The 7,763-nt window shown below is 38.9% G+C and overlaps 1 long non-coding RNA gene across 2 annotated transcripts in view; it reads right to left on the bottom strand.

The window, feature by feature from the left end:
* Window positions 1–2,761: 2,761 nt before the first annotated feature.
* Window positions 2,762–7,763, bottom strand: part of LOC144818963 (uncharacterized) — a 49,448-nt gene continuing 44,446 nt past the window's right edge. The window contains exons 2-4 of one of the 2 annotated variants that reach the window (XR_013607186.1): window positions 4,615–4,704; window positions 3,768–3,820; window positions 2,762–3,167 (exon numbers count right to left, since the gene is read on the bottom strand). This is a non-coding gene — a long non-coding RNA (uncharacterized LOC144818963). The remainder of the gene's footprint in view (window positions 3,168–3,767; window positions 3,821–4,614; window positions 4,705–7,763) is intronic. The other variant, XR_013607187.1, reaches the window with a different exon arrangement.

Raw genomic sequence — 7,763 nt, 5'->3', positions numbered from 1 at the left:
ACTTCAAGTTCATTTGTTACCAGCACTGGGGACTGTGTGTTTTGTGCTACAACAGAAGAAAAAACAACCTGACGCCGTCAACGATGCCGCTGTCGACTCCGTGTCCTGAAGTCACCGCAGAGGGCCCGCCAGACTTTGCACTGCAACCCTGGTCTCACCGACAACGCCACCTGATGCAGCGGCTTGCACCGCGACCTGTGGGCATTGCACTCCGCACAGCCTCACTTCACACCGCCGCCCTGGTATCCCTGACAACGACGCTGCTTGCACACTGGTTCAATAGCACTGCTCGTAAGTTACCCAACGCACTATCCTCATCCCGCACTGCAGCCTTGGTCTACGGATGCTGGCCATATCGACTCCAGTTTGTCAGCCGACAACAGCGCTTCAGCAACGTGCCGCTGCTTGCACCTTGACCTGCCAGCACCGGGACAAGCACCGCAACACTTCGCACTGCAGCGATGGTCTCACCGGTGCCACTGGACGACCGTTATCGAGCCGCTGCGTGCACCTTTACTTAAGGGCACCGCACGCCGCACCGCTGCACTTCGCACGGCAACCCTGCTGCCCGCCGGCGCTCCCGACTTCAACCACGGGGAGTTCGATCTGCAAAGCATGTGACTTCAAGGGCCCGATGACTCCTGCACTGACTTCCGGAACTGCCGCTTGCGGACGCCAGCTCTTCAGGGCTCATCGAGAGGTCACTGACGTCCTGCATTTCTAAAGGTACTGTTTTGCAGGTCTTCCCGACACCGTAGCTGGCCTGCGACACCGTGGTCAGCCAGAACTATTTGTTGTTGTTGTTTACAACACCGTGATAGCCCCAGATGGAGCTATCGACTTCAAGAAACTGTATTTCAAGTCCATTTTGATTATTGAAGATTTCTGACAACTGCATGGTGGATTTTTATTGTTTTTGGTCTTGTTTTATGTATAAAAAAATACTGGATATTTTTCTAAACTGGTGTGGTGTCCTTTTGTAGTGTCTTCACTGTATTACTGTTGGTTATGTGCAAATGCTTTACACACTGCATCTAAGATTAGCCTGACTGCTCGTGCCCAGCCACCAAGGGGGTGAGCAGGGGTTATTTTAGGAGTGTAACTACCTTATCCTGACTAAAAGGAAGGGTCCCTACTTGGACAAAGGTGCAAACCATTGCCAACTAGAGACCCCCATTTCTAACAAACTGTTTTATTCAAATCAAATAAGTTACATTAGTTACATAAAGAATAATCGATTGTATTGGCATCAGGAGAAAGGTCAGTATCAGTGGAAAATAAGCATATCAAAGAAGGGAAGAAAAGCCTTAAAGAAGCATTGCATGTTAGACTAAAAACAGCTTTAACTCTACCTCATTTAATTGAATTTTTATACCAATCCACTCATCAATGTATTAACTTCACAAGAATTATTATTATAACTCACCTGCACAAACTTTTCTCACATTACCTCATAAATGCACGTTTTTCAAAGTTAAACAGTTTAATTTTGTTTAAATATTTTCATATCCTTCAGCATTTCTAATAACTATCTGTAAAATGTCAAGCTCGTATCTCAGTTCCAACACGTTAGCACCAATTTCTAAATGGTTCCCATTAGCAATAGACACGACATTACTACATGATTCTATTTTAGTACAATTTTCCATTGATACGCATAAGTTTCATTAGTTCAACTAATTTTATATGTATTAATATTATTCTACATGTGTTTTCTTCATCTTAGCTTTTTAAAGCACATTTTACGATGCTTTTACTACACTAATCTCCATTTGATGTATCTCTAACTATCGTGTGTAATGTAAAGATTCCCTCTTTTCATATTATTCACATATGTAAGTGTTGTCTAATTATAATTCTCAAATACTTTCATTTGAAACTCATGTTTTCCGTTGTTCAAGTACACAGTGTGTATGAGCCACAATAATGATGAAAGCAAGGTGGGACCTGACACGATGCATCTTCAGAGATCTCTACTTCGTTTTCAAGTTATCGTATGACTGGGATGAGTCCTTCATCCAGTCCTTTGCTTTTCCATTCCATCTGGATATTGTAGTTTTGATGTTTTCATTATAAACACAAAACTACATGTCCCTGAATGCAAACACAAATAATGCTTTCTCAGCACTGTACCACTTTCCTATCTTTAAAAATAGTCACTTTAGGTGTTCCACATGATGCATGAAAAAGTTACACATGGGTGCACTGCAATCAAAGAAATGGCACATATATGCATATAGAACCAAAATTATGGGAGGTGAGAGACCAGCTAGGTATCAGAAACGAGACATGAGTCGAGCAGCAGCTGCGGTGGATCCTTTACACAGTAAATCGGTAATGAAACATTACCAGGGTAGTTGTGGCGATTTTAACAGCAGGACATCATTCAGCAAGGGAGGCACTGAGCTGCATCAGGTGGCACCAACAGGTTCAGAGACATTGAGAAGTACCAAAATGGGCCTAAAGCAGTAGACCAGATGGACATGCAGTAATGGGACATGGAGAAACCAAGCATGAAGAGAAAATCATAGTGGTGAAGACAGCGATACTCGGTGCTGGAAGAAAGGATTGAGCTAGGGCAGCAAGGGACTGCACCAGGTCACAGTTTAAGAACAGTATACATAAAATCACTATCTCTGCCCATTTCAGGAGATTTCTGGGTAACAGTAAACTTCATTATCTTAACACCAAATGCCCTAGGACACAATCTATATATATATTTTTCCCAAGATTATTAAAAAACACACAAGCAACATCCCCAGGAAGTCCAATGGTTTCAGGTTTTATTAAATTATTGAACATTTATGTAAATACATGGACTTATTCTCTAAAGATTCTATATATTTGAACACATCAAATGTATACAACAGCAAACATCTGATAGGGTTGATTGAAAACGAGGATTTCAACACGGAGGTTGACCTAAAACAGGATATAACCAATTATCTGAGAGAGAATATAACATTTTTGAACTGTGAATATTTCATGGAAATTTATTTTTATTATCAAGGATACATTTTCAATTTAAAAAGTCTTTTCATTGTCAAAGATGAATGCCCAATTTGACATGACTCGTCATACAGAATAATGCATGTCAATCATGATTCTTCATATAGAGTAATTGATAACAGCCAACCCGTGTTTCGTGAATAATTTCTTCTTCAGGGCTGTTCAAAAAAATAAAAAAAGGACAGAAAACAAAAGCAAACAAAAAAAGAGAATAACATCTTATTAATTATAACCACAGTTAACATTTGTAAAATGGAATTATCAAAAATTATAATTGGAATAAAATACAATCTTTCTATTGCACTGACATCACTCTACAGTGTCCATCAAATGGTTCCTGATATCTTAAACTTTATATCATCAGTAAAACAAGGTGCATTTCATGCAATCATATGTCTCCAAATCATTCATAATATACAAGGACTCTCTCCTTCACATATTAGAGCTCAATGAAGTCTTTTGAGTAGTCTCTCAAGTAATACACCCTCCAGTTGTTCCTCTCATTTGCCTTGATATAAAACAAGTAAATATAGCATTGAACATAATCTCTAATCTGCACTGGTATAAATATGGACAATAGACAATATTTTCTTCCTGATATTAATTATCAAACATTGCCTGAACATATCCTATTAGGTTAATACTGACATTGTCATATCACATTTCAACAATGTTAATCCCTTTATCTTCAAATTCATATGATACTGGTTCTCTAGTGAGTCACTGTGGAAAGGGGCCAACCTGTCCCCTGGACTTACCTGCAAGAAGGAATGCAGCTCCCTCGGAGATCATCAATCTGCGCCGGTGGCATCTGAAAGAGAAAGGAAAACAAAGCGCTAGAGAGGAGAAGGGGCTGATGTCATCCAACAGATCCTTGAAAGTAAAGAGGGACACTATTTCCAGGGGCAGAAGGAAGGAAGAGAGTATATAAAAAAAAATAGGTACAAAAAGGAGGCTGTCCCTAACATGGAAGATGTCAACTTTGGGAGAAAGTGAGAGGATAGGAGAACAGAAGGGACCAGCACCATTACGATGGAGGACCCTGAACAGAAGAGTGAGTGAACGCATCCAGGAGAGACGGTGCCAGGTGAGGAGGAAGAGACGAGCGAGGAGCCCGGACGGTGGAGTGAGGATTGGTAGACACTGCTAGCCTTCGCTTTCCAGCTCGCCACAACTTAGGAGAGTTGTGGCTACTCTGGTGAGTCGCTCAAGCAAACACCTCTATGAAGCCATTATAATACAACAGAAAATTTTGAGTGCATTTAATTTCTTCTTTTTCCCTTCACTAATGTATTTTTCTTTCCTGATTACAAAGCTTTCTGGGGAAAAGGAAAGGGCTCATAATAGTGATTTAAAAACTCGCTTAAGTGAAATAGAGGAATAGTGAGAACCCATTTAGAACAGGACCAACAAGCACAAAAGAGATAAAATGAAGAAAAAAGCACAGGTTTTCTGCATAGGAGACTTGGTGCTGCTCTTGTTAGCCACTTCTGATCAAAAATGTTAAGTCAACGGCAAGGCCTCTTTAAGATTATAGATCAAATAACCCCAGAGACTTATTGTATAGAGAAAAGAAAACAAGATTTACAAGTATATCATGTAAACCTGGTAAAGAAATGGGGGGATCCTCTTCCTCTTCTTTCCACCTCAGGTGAAGAAGTAGATGTGCAGGATCTACAATGTAAAGATCCAGAACTTGAAGAAACAAAGAGACAGGAATTAAAAGCTCAATTAAAGCAGTGGTTTGAAGTTTTTTTCACAATACCAGGAAGAACTCAGATAATTTAACATTCCATATTACAGAACCCGGAAACCAGGTATGCCTTAAACCTTATCATATGCCCAAAGCCCGACGTCAAGCTATGAAAGAAGAAGTAAAAAAAATGCCAACATTGGGGATAATAGAGCCATCCGTAAGTTGCTGGAATTCAATGGTAGTGTTGATGCAAAACCGGATAGGTCCATCAGGTTTCGCAAGGATTTCTGAGAGGTTAACAAGATTTCAAAATGTCATACTTACCCATTACCTCACATCGATGACATGATTGATTGGTTGGGACGAGCTCAATATATCAGTACCCTTGATTTGTGTAAAGGGTACTGGCAGATTCTGCTCAACCCTGAAGAAATTGCATTTTCCACTCCTGGGGGAACATACCATTTCACCATCCTACCATTTGGTTTACATGGGACACCAGCCACCTTTCAAAGAATGATGCATATGATATTGCAACCCCATAATGACTATGCTGCTGTCTACATTGACGACATAATCATAAACAGTCCCACAGGGGAAAAACATATAAAACATCTACAAGCCGTCTTAAAGGAATTAGCTCAAGAAGGCCTAAAAGTAAACCCAAGGAAAAGTAATTTGACTGCTAAACAAGTGAAATATTTGGGATTTATGTGAGCAAAATGATACAGAAAACATATAAGGCGGCATCACAGCAGGATATTCTGCAAGGTCATGAATGCCCTCAGGTAACTCACATTGTAAATAAAATCCTGCTAACAACAATGTTCACTGGCAAATCATTGAGGCCCTCATTGTAAAATCAATGGGGGAGACTTTAAGTCATCTTGAACACTAATGAGTGTGAACTAAAATTTCACTCATTCATTGAAGACATAGTCACAGAACAGCGCACACGTTTCGTTCCTAGACATAAAGTACTTCTTTGGGGTGGTAAAAAGTTATACATAAAGCAATTCATATCTACAAATGCACAACTCTAAAATGGACTAATAAGCACTAAAATTAGAATTATTTGTACAATAAACGTGTTTTCAATGAAAGCACAATCAAATTACATATGTCCTTAATGATTGACTACTTGGGTTGTGGAATTATTTTTAACTGTAGATCCTGCCATTTTATAATTCAAACCCACATTTACAAAATATATTATTCCTTTATGTACAACAAGCAACAATACATAAATCCTATACAAAATGGCAAAGGAAACTCCAAATTGAAGTTGCTTCAGTTTGAACACACCAATCTATTTTTCCATCAAGTGTATGTATGAAACAAAGTAGGAATAATGGATAGCCACATGATGTATTCTCCAAATAGCTAATGATGAATTTGTTACTGTATCTGAATTAACATTTTTGCATATTCCTTGTCCGTGCAACTGTTAATTTATGTGTGACTTGAAGTTTGTTTTGGTATAAATGAGTGATGTTTCTTGCATAAAATAATGTTTTTAGAGTTAGAACAACAGAAATGATTTAATTATTCTGATCCTTTATTGACTACTGTTTTAATTATTATCTTTATAACTGCCCTCCTTTAAATATTTTAATGTGACTATGACTTGTACCTTATTTCCTGTGACCCCAGCCATTATATGTTTGAATCACTCTTGATTTACACGTTCACAGTCCAAGCTATCGACTTCATGTTTGATGTCCGTGCCCTAGTCTTTTCTTACATATAAGCTTTTAATCTATTACTTCAATATTTTCTTCAGCTTTGAGCCCATTGTAATTCTATTCTTAAAGAGGATTGTTACCCTAATTTTGGCATACAATACATGCGACCTCCATGTTTAAAATCTGCCCATCACGCACATCAGCTTCATTTAAACCACATGCCCACTGATTTTATTCACCCACTGCTACGGATCTTATTCATAGCATGTGAGTTTTTGATTTCATTTGGTGCCAAGTTCCTGCGGAAATGTTCTTACCATTTACTTGACTGTCGATGCTAATTCTCCAAAGAATTTACCATCAGTGGATCTACTTACTAGCAATGTGACCCTAAACATAAATGATCATCACTGGACCTAGAATATATTATTCACCACTGACACCTCATATGAATCCCAATATAAAAAAAAAATCTTAAGTGACTGAAAAATACTATTTACTTGATGGTGACTTACTACCGAGGTTGAAAATGCTGATAATTGGCTTTATCAGACTGACACACACTGCTAATGTATCAACAATTACTTCGTTCCATCACACCTCACTTGCACCGAGCTGCTACACAGCACATATGCACATTTGACTGTCAATATCTGTAAGATATCCATTACTGAAACTATTATTTGAAAAACTGATATTTGTGCTCTTTAAGTAACAGGTAGATGTTTTTCTCATTCTGATGTGTATCCAAATATCCAGACGAACTAAGACTTTGATTATCCCAGTTTTCCTTCCTATCAAAAGGTGTGTGTAGCCAGATTTAAGATCCTCCTGTACTCAATTACTCATTTCTTTTAGAAAGCCTTATGGTCCAGTTTCATCCCATGATATATGCTGATGGGTTAAAGCTATTATGTATTTGAATGGTGTTGAGATTTCGTGTTTTGTGGCTCATTTGGGTGGAGGAGCTGTCGACGCTAAGCCATACTGGTCTGGTTCCAGGCTTTTAGATAGAATCAGTTTATGACTGGGGTCGAGGAGAGAGTCAGGTGGCTGTCAGGGCAACATGGCTTGAAGAACGGACTGGGTGGATAGAGTGAGAATGTATACTAGGAGATGAGCAAAAAGGTTTAGTAAGGCGCAGATTACATTCAAAAGAGGGGTTAATGTTTGTTGCACAGAACGGAAGGGATTGTTGGTAACTCATAAGGGATGAAGATTAGCTTTCCATGAAGACATGGGTAACATTCATATTGTTTTTCTTAAGGGGCTTTATGAAGATAATAAGTGTGGGAGAGATAATAAATGCTGTATTTTGTATTGATGCAGGGTGATGATGTTAAGTATTGCTACGGCGGTAATGAATATTCGTT

The sequence above is a fragment of the Lissotriton helveticus genome, chromosome 2_1 (genome assembly GCF_964261635.1).
Source record: "Lissotriton helveticus chromosome 2_1, aLisHel1.1, whole genome shotgun sequence".
Lineage (NCBI taxonomy): Eukaryota > Metazoa > Chordata > Amphibia > Caudata > Salamandridae > Lissotriton > Lissotriton helveticus.
The sequence above is the reverse complement of the archived record's forward strand: the minus strand, read 5'-3'. Positions and strand labels throughout refer to the sequence as shown.